Consider the following 21678-nt stretch of genomic DNA (forward strand, 5'->3'; position numbering starts at 1 on the left):
AGCGAGCTTGGGAAAAAAGCTTTACATGGTCGATTAATTTCAAATTTGTATCCAAATGAAAACATTCTTCCAGAGAATATTTTTTTAAAAATGACTGAGAAGAAATCTGGGATATGTTTGATGCCAACTCTGCAAGAATGTTCCATCTTCAACAACAAAATGTTAGAGTTAGAAAATTAAGAGATTGTGAAACTGGAAGCAATGGATAAAATAGAGCATATGGGTGCAACAATTGTTTTGTCTGAAAATGTGAAAACTAAATTGGATTCATTAGAGAAAAGTATTTCGAAAACAGCTGGTTTTGAAAAGACTCTGAATGTGTGTTTAAATTGTCGTATCCCTTTGAGAAGGAATTTAAATGTTGAAAGAGGTCTGGTAAATGGAGCAATGGGTTATGTTGTTGATTTTGTGAATTACAGAAATAGAGATGGAATTGAATTTTTAAAAATAAAATTTGATGGCATTGAAGAAGTACAACAAATAAGTTGTTGTTCTGCTAGATTTTTACTTGTAAAAGACTTATATGTTCGCCGAAAACAGTTTCCTGTTTGTTTGGCATATGCAGTAACAATTCATAAATCTCAAGGTTTAAGTGTAGATAATGCTTTGGTGAACATTGGAAGATCTGTGTTTAAAGAGGGTATGGCATATGTGGCTTTATCCCGAGTCAGAACTTTATCAGGATTGTACTTGATTGAGTGTGATGAGACAAAAATTTGTGCAGATCTAGATTGTGTTAAAAAGAAGAAATGAGGATAATTCCAGTGAGGTAGTTGCAAAAAGACAAAAAGTAGAGAAAACTGTAATTGAAAACAGAAAGAAAAAGAATTGTGAAGAAAATGTTGTTGGATTTCAGTTTGAAATAGTTCTGGTGTCAACTGCTATGCTAATGTAGTGGTTAATGTTGTTTTTTTTCTTAAAAGTTTACAAGAACAGATTGTTGAATATCGGGATCAAAGATTGTGTGGTTTATTGAATTCTGTGTTTGACAAATGTAGCAGTGATACAGCAGAAATAGAAAGTGTAACAGAAATTCGAAATATTTTAGATATGTGTTCTGGTCAAGATACATTTTCACAGAACATTCAGCAGAATTTTTAATGTTTATGTTTGGTGTTTTGTAAGATGAAGGTGTAGATGTAGATAATCTTTTCAGCCTTTCTTATCTATGGCAGAATGACTGCCACAATTGTAGTTCATCAAGTACTACTAGAATAGACACTGAAAGATCTATATATTTGACTTTACCTGACTGTAAATCAGTGTCATTTAAAAATCTAGTTAAAGCAGCAGATCATAATATGGTGTGTACCCAATGTAACTGTACAATGCTGTCCACATTATTTATACAAAGTTATGGGCAGTATATCATTTTAGTTTTCCAACGATGTAGACCTGATGGAACTAAATTGACAACTTCTATCAAAAATTTTGTGGCTTCTCAGTTATCAATTTCAGGAAAAACCTTTACAACTGAAGCTATTATTTATCATGACGGTTCTTCGACAACCTCAGGACATTATACATGTTACTTAAAATCTGAAAAAGGATGGAGTTACTATAATGATTCTCATTTAACTTATAAACAACGTTTGCCTTATGACTCTACAAATTCTTATCTAGTGTTTTTAAAACCAAAGTTTTAGTAAAGGGAATTGGCCTTTGAAGTCGGGAATAGATACTAAAAGTTAGTTAGTTAGTTAGTTAATCTAATATTTTAAAATATTTATCTCATGTAGATACTTTAAGTGGATCTCAAAGTAAAAAATACTGATATATCTGACACAAATTGGCCGTGAGGAAAGTGTAAGGTATGATGTTCTTAGATCTTTTTTCATAGGAAGTCGATGAAATGGAAGTTATAGAGCACAGCAGACTTTTTTTTCCACCAAAAGGACCTTCACTATCTTCTATTTGGCCTCACGGAAAAGTAAGTGAATCAAATATTAGTGTACATATATGAGATGTATGTTTGAATGTGTTTTTGTAAACACAATCTTTTAGATTGTGTTTTTTTTCCCGCTGTTATATGATGAAGACTTTGAACTCACTAATTTAAGTGAAATTCAATATATTCTGAGAACAGCAAAAATAAATAATGTAACATATTGTAGAAGTTATTGTGTAGTTTGCATTGTGTAATTTATATTGTGTTCACATTGTCTCACACTCATTTTCCTTTTTCACCCTTATTTACCTCTCTTTACTAATTTACACCTTTTTCATCGCTGTTTCTTTACTGCACTTCATTCACAACTTCTCAATCTAATTTGAACTGTCTGCATTTCCTCTCTTCCTTCCACCACTTTTTATCTTTTTCATATTATCTCAGTACCACTGCTTTAGTTTTCTTACCCTCTCTTTCTTTTTCTCCTTTTTTTTTTCTTTCGCACTAATTGTACTGTAGTTCACTTAGTTCTTCCTTTTGTTTTTCTATGTACTTACTCTCTCACTCCTGTTTTATCCATCATTCTATAATAACCTCATTCCTTTCATCCCTTCACTCTGTGACTCCACTTCACTCACTCTCAGTCATCTTCTATTCCTCTTTTTTATTAATAGTTTCTCATTCAGACTCCTCTCCTTTTCACTCCTTTTCCTTTTCCTTTATTATCTTTACTGATTTTGCTTTGATATTTTACATTCTTTTAGTATCTTACTTACCTTTAGGAATTTGTTCTCTTTCTATTTCTTTTTCCTTCTTTTTTCTCTTTCTACATTACTTTCTTTCTGTTTTTGTATCCTTCACTATTGCTTCATTTCTTAGTAAACTTTTGTAGATTTTTAAACCTCATGAACTGTTTCTTCTATTTTATTATATATTTTTAAGTAATTATAACGTGTTTTTTCTTTTATCTTTCACAGATACAAATGTCATTAATTATATGGTAAGTGTGTTTACAAAATGTATTTTGTTCTCATCTTTTGTTTTATTTTCACTTTTTTTCACCCTACCTCACCCCTGTTTCCTTACTTTGCTTCCCTCACTTATTCTTATCCTCCATGTTTACTTCCTACCACATTCAACTTCTTTCAGTACCTCTGCTTATCCACACTTCTTCACTTACCTTTTTTACTGGTTCACTTAGTCCCTTTGTGACACTCCTTCCTTAACTCTCTCTCTTCTTTCTCTCTGTCACTCCCCATGTCTTACCCTTATTCACTTATATGTACCCTCTTTCACTCCTCTTTACTTACACTCACTGATATTTTCTTTCCCTCCGTCACCGCTATTCCTTTTCTCTGGTTCCGTCACTATCTGTCATTCCCCATACTTAACTCTCCTTCCTTTTACTTTCATCATCCATTCACATTCTCCCAGAACCTCTGCTTTAGTCTTCTTCCTATTTCTTCTCTTCTTTTGTTCCCTTATTCTTTTTCTTTTTCTCAGTTACTTCCTCTTACACTTTTTCTCTGTCTTACTATCTATTACACAGTCCCTCTGTGTTCCTCCCTCTACCTAGCTTTCTCTTAACACCACTCTCTCTGTCCCCATTCCTCATAGTCACTCCTTCATACTTTTTTTTTCTTTTTTTTTGTTGGTGCGCTGACGGGATGCGCACCGGTACGCGCACTGGGGCGTTCACCGATGCGCGCACCGGGAGCGCTCCAAAGACGAATATATTAAAAAAAAATACTATTTTAAAACAAAAAATAATATTATAATATACATTATAGTGTTCATTTTTATAAAAACATACCTTTCTCAGCTATAGACATTTTTGAAAAAATAAGCTTAGAAATTTACTAAAAAGTACATAGGTATGAAGCCCTATAAAAAGTTAAAAATTAGCATTAAAAAAACCTATGATATTCACTGAAAAAACCAGAGGTTTCACACCAGTTATAGTTAGGAATTAGCATTTAAAAAACCTAAGAAATTCACTGAAAAAACCAAAGGTTTCACACCAGTTATAGTTAGGAATTAGCATTTAAAAAACCTAAGAAATTCACTGAAAAAACCAGAGGTTTCACACCAGTTATAGTTAGGAATTAGCATTTAAAAAACCTATTAAATTCACTGAAAAAAACAAAGGTTTCACACCAGTTATAGTTAGCTGGAAATTTTACTGACATAAAACCATTGAAATTCCCACGTTATAGTTAGTCGGACTCACTATAACTTGCGCATGCAATGCACTGCTGATGACATCACATATTACATCACTCATGACATCACATATTACATCACTCATGACAATGACAATGACAATATATATATATATATATATATATATATATATATATATATATATATATATATATATATATATATATATATTATTATTATTATTATTATTATTATAATTAAATTTCTAAAGCGCTCAGCTACCCGTAGGTTTCCCGGCGCTAAAACCAAAAAGTGAGAGGGAAGAGTCAGAAGAGAACTGTTAGATGTCAAATAGCCAGGTTTTTATCTGTCCACGGAACCTGAGATAGTTAGGTTCAGTTCGTATCTGAAGAGGGAGAGAATTCCAGAGTGAGGGAGCCAGCCAAGCAAATGAGCGGCCACCCATTCTGGCTTTCTTGATTCTAGGAACCGACAGTAGGTTTTGATTAGAAGATCGAAGATTACGAGAGGGATGGTATGATTGTGCCAAGGGGTTGAGATAAGAGGGGGCTAAGCCGGAGTTTATTCTGTGGATGATGCAGAGGGCCTTGAATTTTGTCCGATTTTCAATTCGGAGCCAGTGCAAGGAACGAAGGGCATTGGAGGTAGGAGAAGTGTTAGGTAATTTGCAGAGAAGTCGCGCAGCCATGTTTTGAACTGTCTGCAGCTTACGCGTCACCTCTTTACTGGCTCCCAGAAGAAGGATGTTCCCGTAGTCCAGTCTTGAAGTAATAAGAGCCTGGATCACTGTCTTCTGAGTGTCCAAGGGAAGCATCCAAATGATTTTTCGCAACCACTTATTGATAGTGATGCAAGTGGATGATGTTTTAACCACATGGTTCTTCATAGACAGTTGATTATCGAAGGTGACGCCAAGGTTGCGAGCAGTTATAGATGGGGTGGGTAAAGGGCCCATTTGTGAAGGCCAATGCTGCAGAAGGACCTCAGTTTTACCCCCATTTAGTTGTAGTTTGTTGTCCAACATCCAGGCTGCGATGTTACTCAGACCTGTACGGAGGGAGGAGGATGAGGAATGAGAGTCAGAGGAAAGGGAGTAGATGATCTGAGTATCATCGGCGTACGAGTAAATAGTGAGCCCAGCTTGCTCTGCAATAGCAGCCAAAGGTCTGACATACAAATTGAACAGCAAGGGGCTCAAGATGGAACCCTGCGGTACACCGTACGCCGATGTAAAGGTTTGAGAAACAGAGGACGAGGAGAAAACTTGAAAGGTGCGGTCTGAAAGAAAGCTAATAAACCAGTTGAGAGCTGTGCCGATGATACCAGATGATCCGAGGGCATTGATAAGGATGGCATGGGAAACCGTATCAAATGCGGCACTCAGATCAAGTAAAATGAGTGCCACGGTTTCACCCTTATCAACTCGGCCCCTGATGTTTTCCGAGACCCCTAACAGGGTGGATTCAGTCGAGAAGCCACGTCTGAACCCGGATTGAGATGGATGAAGTAGTCCACTAGCCTCAACATGTGTTGACAATTGAGAGTTGATGTGTTTTTCCATAATTTTGGAAAAAACTGGAAGAAGTGAGATTGGGCGAAAATTAGATGGGATACTTGGGTCTGCATTAGGCTTTTTTAGCAGGGGTACTATCATTGCATGTTTCCATGCAGCGGGTACTGAAGCTGTGTTAAGGGAGGTGTTAAGAAGATCCACAATCAGTGCAAGAGAAGAATGGTCTAGTTTGTTTAGTATGTGGGGAGGAAGAGGGTCCAGAGGAGAGCCGGACTTAATTTTGCGCATGATGTCAGAGAGAGTCGTGATGTCAAATGGCTCCCAAGTGTCGATCAGAGGAAAGGAAGGAGAACTGATGTCAAGATGAGTTCTGGAATCACAAGAGATCATGGGTACTAGGGGAGTGGAGGGAGTATATAGACCTGAAGTAGAAGACGAGTCCTCTAGTGTCAGCTGTTCAGTGAGTAAGATAGGGGTGGATGGGTAAGACAGCGAAGGGGAAGGGGTAGATTTCTCAAAATTGGAATAGATGGTATCTATTTTGGCTACAAAGAATTCGGCCAATGAATTACACTGCGCAGCATCTAGGCTAGGTTGTTTGGGTTGACACAGAGCGCCCGACAAACTCTGCACTACCTTAAAGAGAGCTTTAGGGCGATTTTTTGCTTCAAGAATGGTCATATTAACATGCTCAACTTTAGCAATTTTACATGAAGAGTGGTATTTGCATAAAGCGGCTTTATAAATTTGTTTTGAACAAGGATCGTATTTTAAGCGCCACTTACGTTCAAGATTTTTGCAGATGGTTTTTTCTGCTTTTAAGGCAGCTGTAAACCAGGGTGCGGGCGGATGGTGAAGATTATATTTTTGCATACGTTGGGGTAGGCAAGCATCTGCAGCCTTAGCTAGCCAGGCGTCAACAGCCTCAGCAGCTTCAGTACAATTATCTTCCCTGGAAGGTCTAGTGTTCTCAAGACAGAGATTGAATTCATTTATATCCAGTTTGTTCCAGTTTCTAGAAAGTCTGGATTCAGTTAATTTCGGGGGAATATTAGATTGGTGACCGATGGTAATAGTAAAAGTTACCAGGAAGTGGTCCGACCATAGGATCGGTAGTGAGGCCTCACAATCAATAGTTTCTAAATTGGAAAGAATGGGATCCAAAAGATGTCCTGCAATATGCGTAGGGCCTGTGTTATGTAGGGTGATGTTTAATGCAGCCAAGTCCTGTAAAAAATTTCTACTAATGGAGCAACAGGGGTCATTTAAGTGAAGGTTGAGGTCACCAAGGATTGAAAAATTGGTGGAGTTCTGGATGAAGGGCGCTATATACTCAGGGAGGGAGGTGGCCCAAGAACTCGCTGGTCCGGGGGGACGATATATGAGCAGTCCGGAAAAGGTAAAGTTGGGAGACAGCGAAAGCTTGAAGAGGCCTAACTCACAGTAAGGCACTACAATGTCTTCCCATTTGCAGGAATACCGTCGGTTATAGACTATAGCTATTCCTCCGCCATCTTTCAAGGCTCTGTTTTTGCCGACATAGGTGTAGTTGTCAGGGAGAGCCGCAGCAATATCTGGACCAGAATGATCTTTTAGCCATGTCTCCGTTAGGAATATAGCTGTAGGTTCCTCAGAGACAAGGAGGTCAAATATTTCCCTCTTGTGTTTCACTAGGGATCTGCAGTTTAGGCTAATCAATGTCCGAGTTGAGAGAATAACTGTGGGAGTGGATGTGACACATGTAGGAGGAAAGTCTGATAGTGCAGTGTTAGTTAGGGAGGGGAGGGACGTAAGAGAAAGATGACAAGCAGGACAAAAGGAAGGGGCATGGAAAGGATTCAATATGGTGCAATAAGCGCAAGGTGTTGACCTAAACTTAAACAGAGTTTCCCTAGAGTACGTGTGTAACGTACCAGGGAGTGATGGGCCAAGGATCAAAGCCCCTAGTCCCGGCCCGTCGCGGACGGGCGCAGACGGGCTCGCCTTCGGCGCGCCTTCGGCGCGCAAACGGCGCGCCCGCTGCGCTCGTCCGCTGCGCTTCCTGAAGTTACACATCTATATACGCCCGTGGGGGCGGGAGGGGGCGTGGCCTAAGAGTGGGCGTGGCCGCAGCCTCGGCGTCGGTGAAGGCGGGAGGAATACCCAGGTAGGTCGTGTGACAGCGCAAAATAGCAACAGAATACAGTTTGTTTAAAAACACAGACAAATGCAGTTAGTGCTTCTCCCGGCTATCCGCCTCAGGAGATTCGGTCTTCACGAAGCGCTAGCAATCAGCGCTTATGAAGCTAGGAGGGCGGGAGGGGGCGTGGCCTAAGAGTGGGCGTGGCCGCAGCCTCGGCGTCGGTGAAGGCGGGAGGACTACCCAGGTAGGTCGTGTGACAGCGCAAAATAGCAACAGAATACAGTTTGTTTAAAAACACAGACAAATGCAGTTAGTGCTTCTCCCGGCTATCCGCCTCAGGAGATTCGGTCTTCACGAAGCGCTAGCAATCAGCGCTTATGAAGCTAGGAGGGCGGGAGGGGGCGTGGCCTAAGAGTGGGCGTGGCCACAGCCTCGGCGTCGGTGAAGGCGGGAGGACTACCCAGGTAGGTCGTGTGACAGCGCAAAATAGCAACAGAATACAGTTTGTTTAAAAACACAGACAAATGCAGTTAGTGCTTCTCCCGGCTATCCGCCTCAGGAGATTCGGTCTTCCGAATATATATATATATATATATATATATATATATATATATATAATAAAGTTCCAAACTTAGACAGTGCTCTCAGTCCGCAAAACAACACGACACCGCTGTGGTCTCCAAGGGTGTTTATTTCACTAACAACATGTTTCGGCTGCGGACAGCCTTGTTCACGTTAGTTTGAAAAGCAGTTTCCGTGGTAAATACAGTGTCCGGAAAAGTAAACATAGAAACAGGACTTGAATACCACATATCATGATTTGCATGATTAAACAATTACACGGAACATAATCACACAGAAATTAAATTTCCTGTACCAGGCATTGCATATACTAAATGTACGTGTTCTAATACAAAATTATGAATAATTCGTACATTATTAAAAAATGTGTTCACAAATATCAGGAATGCATTAATGTCCCACTGATATTCATGCAATGTTAAAATCAATGATTCAATCATAAAGCATTGTCAAGTTTGCCCTGAATAAACGGTAAAGCCTCCGCCGCCATGAGCGTAGTTTAACAAAGGCGGCGCAGGACTACAGGTTGCTATGCCAACGTTCCATTTGCGTGAAGTTCGTGTGAGAACAACTCGTCGGTATTGGATAAAGTTTCAATTCAATTGAAACAGCTACAAAGACGTGTGCCATGAGGATACAAATGATAATACATCATGCAATGTAAAAAACAACATTTGGCAGTACTAAATATCGCTGCCATGTATGGCGTTATTTATAAAAGGACAGCATAAGCATACTATAGCATGAATGTCTAGCTGGCTGACATTGTCACAAAAACGCAAACCCAATGCGGGTCACGTATACATTGCAAAAACCACATGTTCCACTGTGTAGGATAGTTTTACACAAAAAAAATATAAAATTATACATAGATTATAGTCTGTGTGTGTAAGGTAGCAGATGTACTATGTTGGTAAAATACCATAGCACAACAAGGTGGACCGCTAACCCTACCTCTTGCGGAGGTAGGGTTAGCGGTCCAGCTGGTCGAGCCCTCCCCCTTCTCTAGCTACAAATAGGATTCGCCGCTAGCAAGCATTGTTTGCATTCTCACCCCTGAGGCGGAAGCCGGGGGCATCTTACTTTACCTTTGCGCAGAAAAGTGAATTGCCACATTTAACAACGCGTGATTGAATACTACTCACGTGTTCCTTTTAAAACTGTAAATATTTTAGCAGTAGCTTTTAAATACCACACCTCGGCGCGAGAGTCGCTTCGCACCGAGGCTGCTTTAATCAGCTGGCCGATTGCACCGCGCCTGTATTCAGACGCTGGGACCTCAACCGACTCGCCTTGGCGGACATCTTGCGGAGGTAGGGTTAGCGGTCCAGCTGGTCGAGCCCTCCCCCTTCTCTAGCTACAAATAGGATTCGCCGCTAGCAAGCATTGTTTGCATTCTCACCCCTGAGGCGGAAGCCGGGGGCATCTTACTTTACCTTTGCGCAGAAAAGTGAATTGCCACATTTAACAACGCGTGATTGAATACTACTCACGTGTTCCTTTTAAAACTGTAAATATTTTAGCAGTAGCTTTTAAATACCACACCTCGGCGCGAGAGTCGCTTCGCACCGAGGCTGCTTTAATCAGCTGGCCGATTGCACCGCGCCTGTATTCAGACGCTGGGACCTCAACCGACTCGCCTTGGCGGACATCTTGCGGAGGTAGGGTTAGCGGTCCAGCTGGTCGAACCCTCCCATTTTTCCCGCCTAACCATGCATAAAAGAACAGACACCTCCCGTCCACGCAGCGGGCGGGCGCAGCGGGCGCGCCGGCGGCGCGCCGGAGGCGCGCCAGAGGCAAGCCCGTCTGCGCCCGTCCGCGCCGGTCCCGGGCCGAGGGCCCAGACCCCTGGTCCAGTCTCCACAAATTCCCAGCTAGTTTACACAAGAGCATCCTTGATGAGCTATAAACCGACTATAAACCCAGCTTGTACTCTATTAGACTTCTCTAACAACATTACGACATGTGGTCATAGTTGTACACATTGTCAGTTTACTACACTGCCAAACAGGGAAAGACCACGCTTAAAACTAAATACTCAGACCATGGTAAACCTAGCCCTCATTAATGCAAGGTCTCTAGTCAAACACAGTCATGAAATAGCAGATTTAATAACTGATTTTAAGCTGGATATTCTTTTTATAACGGAGACGTGGACTGACGATGCATCTGAACCAGACCTGGTTATAGCTACACCGGCTGGGTACAAATCTTATAGACAGGACAGACCAATAAAGAGGGGAGGCGGACTTGCCATTATAGCCAGAGACAAATTTGAAGTCATGACTTCACACATCCCAGATACATCGTGCGAAATTTTAAGATACTCTATAAAACTCACCCCCCTTTACAATTTTAAAGGGTTACTTCTGTACAGACCGCCAGGAGCCAAGTCTACCTTTCTGACCAATTTAAACTCGATATTAGAAATATTGGCACTAGAAAACCCGGTAACAGTGCTGGGTGACCTGAACTTTCATCTAGATGTAGAAAATGACAGAGATACTACTACCTTAATCTCAGACTTGCAGACCATGGGACTCTCACAACTTATTACTGCACCCACGCACCAGGCCGGACATATTTTAGATGGAATCTTTTCCAACGCACAAGGCCTACAGATCTCCAGTATTCTACCAATGACGTGGACAGATCATTATGTAATACTCGCTACCCTAACCATCACCAACACTACAAACAAGGTAACTGCAAGGACTCATCAGAGTTCTATTAAAGCCTGGCATAATATCAACCAGACTGACCTAATAAAGCAGCTCGACGTTACAAGACCGAGCATACCAGCCGACTCGGCTGTAGCAACACGGCGGTATCATGACTGGCTGAGTCAAGCCATGAATCTTCTTGTCCCCACTAAAACTATTGCAAAGAATAGATCGGCCTCTACAGCACCATGGTATACAGAAGAACTAAAAATACAAAAACATCAAAATAGACAATTGGAAAGGCAATGGAGAAAAAATTATGACCAGACATCTAAGCTACGCTACAAAGAATCTCTTGCTGTTTACAAAAGTATGATCATAGCCGCAAAAAAATCCTTCTATTCAGATCAAATAGAGCAAGCAAAAAATTCAAGCCGAAAGCTTTATGAAATTACTAAATCCCTCTCAGGCCACATCCAAGACCTAACACCACCACCATCTCAAACTATGTGTGATGCATTGGCAGACTTCTTCTTTTCTAAAGTAGACGATATCTACCAGGCATTTTCCTGTAATTCAGCCGATACTTCTCACATCTCAACAGAACCCCTGACATTGAGAAAACAACAAACTCCTACTTTTCCTAATTTTACAGCAATAACGGATGACCAAATATTGAGCATTGTATCAACCATCAAATCAGGCTCCATACTTGATCCTTGCCCATCTTCAGTCCTCCTCCCACTGATGGACATAATTACACCTGTTTTAACACAAGTATGTAATTCCATACTGTGCTCAGGTAACTACCCTCAGTTCTTAAAAACTACGCTGCTTAAACCTCTCCTAAAAAAACCAGGAGCAGACAAGACTGAATTAAAAAATTACCGGCCAATTGCTAATCTGCCTTTCCTGGCCAAAGTGGTGGAAAAGGCCATGAATATTCAGCTATCAGAACATATTGAGAGGTATAGTTTATTGGATGATACCCAGTTCGGGTTTTGGAAACATCATGGGACAGAAACAGCCCTGATTAAGGCCGCTGATGATGTACGCCGAATTAGAGACCTTGGCGGAACCGCAGTACTAATACTGCTTGACCTTTCAGCGGCATTCGACACGGTCGACCATAAGATCCTAGTCGACCGTGTCGAGAAGATGGGCATTTGTCACACAGCCAAAGAACTGCTAGCCTCTTTCCTCTCAGAGAGAACTCAAGCAGTCCCCCTAGGACCTTACCAATCTGTTGAGCTGACGCTACCATGTGGGGTACCTCAAGGCTCATCCCTGAGTCCGACACTATTCAACATCTATGTGTCGGACCTTGCTAATGTCATCAAGGCACACGGGATGGGCCTTACCTCATATGCTGATGATACACAATTGGTTATGGCCATAAAGGGAGATGGACCAGAAGTGGCCCAACGCTTTCAGAGGGGAATGACGGAGATAGGAAACTGGATGGCAACCAATTGCTTAAAACTTAATTCAGAAAAGACCGAAGTACTTTTATTCGGCCCAATGTCACCCAGCTGGTCAGCAGAATGGTGGCCATCCAGTTTTGGTGCTGTCCCCAAACCAGTCCCTAAGGTCAGGAATTTAGGTATTATCTTTGATGATGGCCTAAATTTTATGGACCATGCAAATAAAGTGGCTTCCATAGCTCACTATAAGCTCCGCATGATTAAAAAAATCAGTCCCTACCTCCCTGTGACGGCTATTAAAACCTTAGTCAGCTCCCTGGTTTTATCGTCACTGGATTATTGCAACGGTCTATTTTTAAATGCACAATCCAGAGTACTGAGGAAACTGCAGTCAGTACAAAATGCCGCAGCCCGTTTGGTCTTTGGTATTCCAAAATATGCATCCATCTCAGATGCAATTTCACGATTACACTGGCTGACAATCCAGAATAGGATTAAATTTAAATCATTATGTACTGTCTATAAGACACTTAATGGACAAGGCCCACACTCACTAAGTGAGCAACTGAAACCATACCAGCCTTCCCGCCAACTTCGGTCCCTCAATAACAATCTTCTATTGATTCCAAGGGTAAAAACAGTATCGTGGGGCGACCGTCGTTTTACGGTCGCGGCACCCAAGCTGTGGAATTCCCTCCCGCTGGACATAAAAACCTGCCCAACGCTGCTCCAGTTTCGAAGGAAACTCAAAACATGGCTGTTCACTCAATAACTCCTTAAAGGCATTGCTCAGATAATTAACATCATTGAGATCACTGCAAACAATTAGCGCCAAGACGCCTTCGGGTATAAGTTGCGCTTAACAAATAGCAATAAATAAATAAATAAATAAATAAATAAATTACAAATTGTTCCAAAGGGAAACCCAAAGGTCCTGGTCAAAGGTAACAAGTCCAAAGTAGAAGGTTGCCCCCCACAACGGGGCCTACCGTGCTCAGAGAAACTGCCCAGATGTCAAGGTGAAGTGAAGTGAATAAGAGATGAAAGTCCGTTTTCATGAAACAGGACAAGTGAGAAGGGTGAGGTGATGACAAGATCCCGTGTGGAAGTCAATCTATAAAAAACATGAGAGGACAAAATAAGTACTCAACATGTATATAAAACTCACTAGGAACATCTTAAAATAAACAGTGCATACTAGGATCAGGAAGAAGCAAGTGAATTCTGAGAGCATAATTTTGTGATACAATTCTATGAATCTGGGCGTCCTCTGCGTTTTAGAGAACATAGTAAAATGCTAGTGGACATGATGTCATACTGTCTTTGTAACAACTATTTTGTCTTTGATGGTGTTATGTACAGACAAACAACTGGGACTGCGATGGGTTCATGCATTGCTCCCAGTTTTGTGAACCTTTTTTTGGGGCACTGGGAGCAAAGCATCCGCTCAGATCCCAATCTGAGAACCTTTTGGCAATATGTCGACACATGGTGGCAATATATTGACAACCTTTTTGTAATTTGGAGTGGGTCCCCCGAGATGGCGAATGACTTTGTAAATAGACTTAACATAAATGATCTGAACATTGTACTCACAAGTAATATCAGCAACAGTACCGCAGAATATTTAGATGTCAGAATTGAGGTAATCAATGGCAAACTACAGACCTACCTGTTTAGAAAGGCTACCGCAGGCAACAGTGTGCTGCATGCCCTGAGCAGCCATCCGGAGACTCTTAAGTGGAGTATTCCCTTCGGTGAGCTGCTCAGGGCGAAAAGGAACTGCAGCACAGATAAGGCTTATGAACAGGTCGGTCGTGAAATGATGGCCAGATTTAAAGACAGAGGTTATCCAGCATGGGTTATAAAAAGAGCCAAATCCCGTGCGGATGGCATTCTCAGGTCAGATACCTTAGATGGCAAAGAGATCGATACTACCATTGAGGATGAACAAACATGTCTCATCCTTACGTACAATACAGAATCCAAGCAGATTCATAGAACTGTATCACAAAATTGGAACATCCTTACTGCGGATAATGTGATTGGCAAGGATTTGTCTAATCGGCCTCTTATCACATACAGAAAAGGAAGGTCTTAACGTGATATGTTGGTCAAAAGCGACATCACTATCTATCCCAAAACACAGAACCTAGGTCTGGCAGGTTTCTTTCCTTGTGGTCACTGCAAGGTGTGTAGATACAGTACTCACAAAAAAACTGTAGCATATAATGGGATAAGTAAAAAACTGACTCAATTTCTCACATGCAGCACAACTTTTGTTATCTATGCAATTGTGTGCCCATGTGGTTTGTGGTACATAGGCAGTAGCACCAAACAAGCCAAAAATCGAGTACTTGAGCACTACCAAGCCATCGTCAATAACAATGAAAAATATCCTGTAGCAGGACACTTTGCTGAAAAGCACTTCTCAAATCCAGCCCAAATAAGTTTTCATGTATTGGAACACATGGAAAGAAATCCCCGGGGGGGAGACAGGACCCTTAAATTAAGCCAAAAAGAGTCCAAATACATAATTGAATTTCAAACCAAGGCCCCAGGGGGACTGAATCAGGATGAGGAGCTAGCAGTTCATCTCAAAGAGTAATTGTGTTATGTTGATACTGTTTTAGCCACATTGTTTATGCTCTCAGAATTCACTTGCTTCTTCCTGTTCCTAGTATGCACTGTTTATTTTAAGATGTTCCTAGTGAGTTTTATATACATGTTGAGTACTTATTTTGTCCTCTCATGTTTTTTATAGATTGACTTCCACACGGGATCTTGTCATCACCTCACCCTTCTCACTTGTCCTGTTTCATGAAAACGGACTTTCATCTCTTATTCACTTTACTTCACCTTGACATCTGGGCAGTTTCTCTCAGCACGGTAGGCCCCGTTGTGGGGGGCAACCTTCTACTTTGGACTTGTTACCTTTGACCAGGACCTTTGGGTTTCCCTTTGGAACTATTTGTCATTGCCCACCTTGTTGTGCTATGGTATTTTACCAACATAGTACATCTGCTACCTTACACACACAGACTATAATCTATGTATATATATATATTTTTTTTTTGTGTGTGTAAAACTATCCTACACAGTGGAACGTGGTTTTTGCAATGTATACGTGACCCTGTTGATTCTGATGGTAACCATAATGATACACCGCATTGGGTTTGCGTTTTTGTGACAATGTCAGCCAGCTAGACATTCATGCTATACTATGCTTATGCTGTCCTTTTATAAATAACGCAATACATGGCAGCAATATTTAGTACTGCCAAATGTTGTTTTTTACATTGCACGATGTATTATCATTTGTATCCTCATGGCACACGTCTTTGTAGCTGTTTCAATTGAATTGAAACTTTATCCAATACCGACGAGTTGTTCTCACACGAACTTCACGCAAATGGAACGTCGGCATAGCAACCTGTAGCCCTGCACTGCCTTTGTTAAACTACGCTCATGGCGGCGGAGGCTTTACCGTTTATTCAGGGCAAACTTGACAATGCTTTATGATTGAATCATTGATTTTAACATTGCATGAATATCAGTGGGACATTAATGCATTCCTGATATTTGTGAACACATTTTTCAATAATGTACGAATTATTCATAATTTTGTATTAGAACACGTACATTTAGTATATGCAATGCCTGGTACAGGAAATTTAATTTCTGTGTAATTATTTTCCGTGTAATTTTTTAATCATGCAAATCATGATATGTGGTATTCAAGTCCTGTTTCTATGTTTACTTTTCCGGACACTTTATTTACCACGGAAACTGCTTTTCAAACTAACGTGAACAAGGCTGTCCGCAGCCGAAACATGTTGTTAGTGAAATAAACACCCTTGGAGACCACAGCGGTGTCGTGTTGTTTTGCGAACTGAGAGCACTGTCTAAGTTTGGAACTTTATTATTGGATTTACCGGCTTGCTCGGCCGGCATTGGTGCCACCTCCCGAGGGGCCGCAGTCAGCGTCTTGAGAGCGGACTTTGGTATTTATATATATACTTTTAAAATATCATAGCTCCTCGATGAGTCTTTGTGGCTCTCTGATCACATGCCTTCGAAAACTTGGGACAGGTAGCGGAAGTGTTGGCAATCTGAGTTGGTGATAAATAAACAATAGCTATCCTTTCAGACCCAGTCCCTACATTGACATCAGTTCCTGACAAGCGATGAGCCACACGTCGTAAATGTGAGGAATCTCACGTAATGGACTTCCCAGGATTTGGGTAGTCACCATTTGTCCTTTGTCGGTCACCGCATAAAACGGTTCAGCATTGAATCGAGCATCACATTTTTGTTTTTTAGACTGAGAAACAAGCACTTGTTTGCCTCAAGTGAAATTAATGTCTTTTGCATGTCAGTGCTTGTCTGCATAAGCCTACATTTTCATTTTACAATTTAAATCTTTTATACTGGTTTCTTCCTCAGAATTTGATCTTCTGTTGATCGATTGGGGCAACTAGGTTGTCATGGCTCCCCCGAACATCCGGGGTTGCAGGGCTCTCACCTGTGGTTGAATAAGGGGCCAAATGGTAAGCTCCAAGAGTAGAATTCAAAAAAGTTTTAAAGTCGAGCTTTTGCAATAGAGCTCGCTAAACAGCGAATTTAAGTGTACTCATGAAATGCTCGACAAGACCGTTGGCCTGTGGCTAAAGAGGTGTGCTGTTCTGATGCTTCACATTAAGATGACTGAGAAAAATCTCTGGATTCTCGGCTGTTGAAAGGTGGGCCATTAACACATTTTAAGATAGCAAGAGCACCCCAATCTGAGAAGATGCTGTCTGATCTCTCAATGACTCTTTCTTGAGTGATGGATGGGAGATTGTCTGTCAATGGGAAACAGGAGTATTCATCAAGAATCACCACCAGAAAATGTCCAGTGTCAAGGGGACCGAAGATGTTAATGGCAATTCTTTCCCATGCTTGATTGGGCAACTCTGATATGTTTAATGTGTGTTGAGTGGTTTTCAATAAAAGGCAGTTGCATAGATGACAGGCCTTACATTTTCTTTCAACCCTCTCAACCAGACTCTGTCTCCGAGAGCTCGTTTTGTGACAACGATTCCATGATTTCAATTATCTGCTGTTGCAGACTCTCTTGTATAACAATTCTTGAACCTCTCAGGATAATACCTTCTTCAGTAATGGACAGTTCATCTTTCCCATTTTTAAACTTCTGGTATTCACTGTCACTAGTTAGAGGTCGAGTGCTGCTGGTTCCAAGACTGATGTGTTATAACGTCTTTTAGTTTCAACATGTCACTATCTCGAGTCCCTGCCATCGAGCCTTGGATCGAAGAACATAACATGCATCGCCACTTGCTGCTTTGGAACTCGTTATTTCACAGTTTAAACGCCAGGTTATTCATCCTCAGAAAATGCTAATAATTTAGCTACCTCCAACAAATGCGTATGCAGCTTAACCTTCCGCAAGCCTAATTGAGGCATTCTCTAATTATTCAATCTTGTACCCTTATTGTCCTCATGATGATCCTACTATTTTTTTAAATAGGATTGAAACGTCATCGACTAATGTAAACAGTTTGCACATTAATCAAATCTGATAAAAAAGTGTAATTACTGTTTCCTCAAGCTTGTTAGAAATTGTGTTCAATATTCCACAAGCAACCCTTTCTTGCCTGATTTGTTCCTGTCATAAAGTGTACTTGTCATGTGTTTATGTAGGATGCAGGATTGTGTCCCACTATGTTGATGTGTGTATACTTTTCGATGATTAAATTGACTGTCCGGCTGGACACTCTTAATATAGGAATGATTGGAGTATATATTTACTGTTCTTTTTAAGGACCATTGTTCTTATACTAAACTATCTCGAGTAATGGCAGTGACAGAATTACATTGGATGGGCTTGATTTCACAGTGAAATTTGCATAGGCTTCAGCAGTCTTGGAAGCGGTACCATGGCACTATAGAGGCACTCTTGAGAAGTAGTCGGCAGGGTTTTACTCTTTCCTTGGATGGTGCACGATTGTGTAGTTGTATTTTCATAATCATAGACCCCAATGTTCAATCTGAGGAGGCATCATGGCCTCTGGATTGCCAATGAGGGTCAACAATGCTGGATTATTCGTCACAATCAAAAAAGGCTTTCCATATAAGTATACGTGGAAATGTTCACACGCCAATACCAGTGCTACATTTTATTTCACAGGTTCTGAATAAGCACGTTCAGTTTGGGGCAAATGTCTCCTTGCATATGCCACAATATGTCATCAAGCATTTGGGGGTCCACTGTGCTGTGCAAAGATTGCGCCTAACCCGACTGGGCTAGTATCAACAAGAACCTCGTTATGAAGCTTTGGATCAAAGTATGCGATTTCAGTAGCATTCTCAATAGCTTGTATGATTTTCTTTAAGCTGTGCTCACATTCTTGTGACCAATGAAATAAAACATTCTTTTTCATCAAGTCTCTCAGCAGGGAACTTACAGTGGCAAAGTCTAGTATGGTTATAGAAAAGTAGCTGGCCATGCTAAGGAATGAACGTAACATGGAAACATCTTGTCGAGGACTGGCAGTTGACAACGCTTTCACTTTAGCTGAATGTGGTGTCATACCCCCTTCAGAAAAGATATGGCCAAAGAATATTATCTTTCTATTATGGAAGTCACATTTTAAAGCATTCAAACTTAAACCTGCATCAACAAGTAAACAACATACATGTGTGCAAACTGTATTGTGCTTCTTCGGTGTAGCTCCAAAAGCTAATATGTCATCACTATAATTTAAAGCATCCATGACAGGATGTATGATATGTCGCTTAACATCTTGAAAAAGCTCTGCAGCTGGAAACTTAGGGCCTTATTACGAGTTTGGTAGCTCTGCAACGGGCCACCACACCAGCATCCCACTGCAAGACCACAAAACTCATTGTCAGAACACCTGCAGAATTTATCCTGTGTGCGCACTCCTGGTGTGGGGGAGCGGGGGGGGCACAGCGTTGCTTATCCAAGGAACATAGGTGTGCCTTAGACATGGACTGCCATGAGACAACATGTGTCCTGCTGCATGAATTCCCAGGCCTAGAGGCAACACCACCATCCTTTCGATGGCAGGCTTACCACCATGGAAATGATGGCCGTGTGGCAACTCATAATATGGTTGGAAGTGCCCCAGCGGCACTACCAGCATATTGTTGACTGTGACCGCTGCCCAACCACCAGGGGATCAAGGATACGTGTCGGTTGAAGCAGTCCTGTGGCAGTCCAACTTCCCAAGTCTTAATAGAGTGGATGGACAGCCAGTCTGGTGGTCCACAGACTGCTACCCCGTCATAATAAAGTGATTAATCTTTTATATCGGAACAGACCAATATGTGTAGAAAAGATTGTATTCTTCCTGCAATTCTATTTAAGTTCCAATTAATGATATCCTTTATTCAAATCAAGGTGAAAGAAGACCTTCGCATCATTTAATTGTGTTATCGTGTCGGCATTGTGTGGACCTGGATGTCATTTTCTTTCAATGGCCTTGTTCGCTTGATGCATGTCAACACAGATGCATACAGCACTGTTCTTTTTGGGCTGCTACCACTATGGGAGAAACCCATGCTGTTGGACCAGTAGAACACTCAATGATATCATGCTCAAGTAATGATTTAAGTTCTTTTTCAACAGCTTCCTATTCCTATAAATGAAATGTAATTCATCTGTGTCTTTGAGCAACAGGAAAGACGTCCTCATTCATACGTTATTGTACTTTCAGAGTATTGAATTCTCATAACTGATTAAACAAAGACGGGACTTGACTTACTATTTCATGATGCACATTCATGTTTCAGTTCACAATATCAGTCCCATATTAGCAGCTCTGTTGAGCCTGAGTAGTCAGGCAGATGACGCCATACCTTGAAGTACTTGAATGGGTGCTTGTACTTTTGTTTTCTTGTGTTTCATCATTGCCACAAATGAACCTTGACTTTTTAATGGTGTTGATTCAGCCCATGTACATACTTTAGTTTTCGATGGAGTAAGTCAGGGCAATAGAGATAGTTCATTGAAGTTCACCTCAGGCATAATGGTTATTGATGCACCACTGTCGATAATAAAAGGTATTGAGCAACAGTTTGCTTTCATTGTAATCTTCGAACAATGCTTGAATGACTTGGGTGCTTGTTCATGTTGACTTTTCTTTGACCTGTATTTTCCATCACATGTGGTCAGTCCAACATGCAAATGTTTTTATGAGGTAAACATCAACCATACACAACCATATTCTTCACTTTCACTTGATATTGATACTGAAAAATGTTTTAATGATGATTTAGATGATGCTCAACCTTGTTTGGTGTCAATTTGCCTCAGCTGGTGTTGTCGCTTGGCCTTTTGGCCGTGCATCGGATGTTGCTTTTGGAACATTCAAGCGCCCATTTTGTCTTCAGGCCGTGATGCACTTACTTTTTCTTTCACCTTGCAAACCATTATAAAGTGGTTCTCCTTCCACCAGCCCTTGCAGATCTGCCAATGGTGGGACATTTACCGTCATGTGGACATGAAAATCTGCACCTGAAGCACAACTTATTTTTCCATGAAGACACCACTCTGTCCTTTTGCCATGTACTTTTGCTTACTTTTCATGTTCATTACTGACTCACTCTAGACACCTCTGGCCTCCATGTCAGCAGCTGGTCGATCTGCACACTCTTCACCTCCCCCAGCCAAAAGAATTTGCTCCAGACTAGGAGTTTCTCTCTGCATTCATTTTCTGGCTAACGGGTCCCTCTGCAGTATTCCCTAACCTTTGGAGGGCAGCTCTTTTGGTCCACTAATAAGAAATGTGTAGATCCCAGTGTTTGTCAATTGCCATGTATGGCTCTGAAGTGTAGGCAGTTGTGATTGTTTGGCTATTGAAAAAGAAGAAAAAAGATTTCTTAGAAAGGCTTATCGGTTCCTTTTATTGCCTCACATTTTATCTGGCACAAGCAACTTGGGCTACCTTATATAGGTGATCTGATACGGGTGGGGCCTGCCTTACTGTGACTTTCGATTTGAAAGAATCCTGATGCTCCCCAAACAAGAGAAATTAACAAGAGAATCATAGTAGACTGCCTCTCTCTAGACAGAGGTTTACATATCCCTGGACTGCAAATATTAAGGATGTATACTGTAAGATTGTGATGCACACATGCCTTTTATAACTTTGAGAAATCACAACGGTAAGAGATCAAGGGCCAGATGTAAGAGCCCTAATACCGGTTGGAAACGGCAGATTTTGGCCGTTTCCGACCGGTATTAGGCTTTTCAGATGTAGGGGGCCTACCGAATC

This window comes from Lissotriton vulgaris, chromosome 4_1 (assembly GCF_964263255.1).
Source record: "Lissotriton vulgaris chromosome 4_1, aLisVul1.2, whole genome shotgun sequence".
In the NCBI taxonomy this organism is placed as follows: Eukaryota; Metazoa; Chordata; class Amphibia; order Caudata; family Salamandridae; genus Lissotriton; species Lissotriton vulgaris.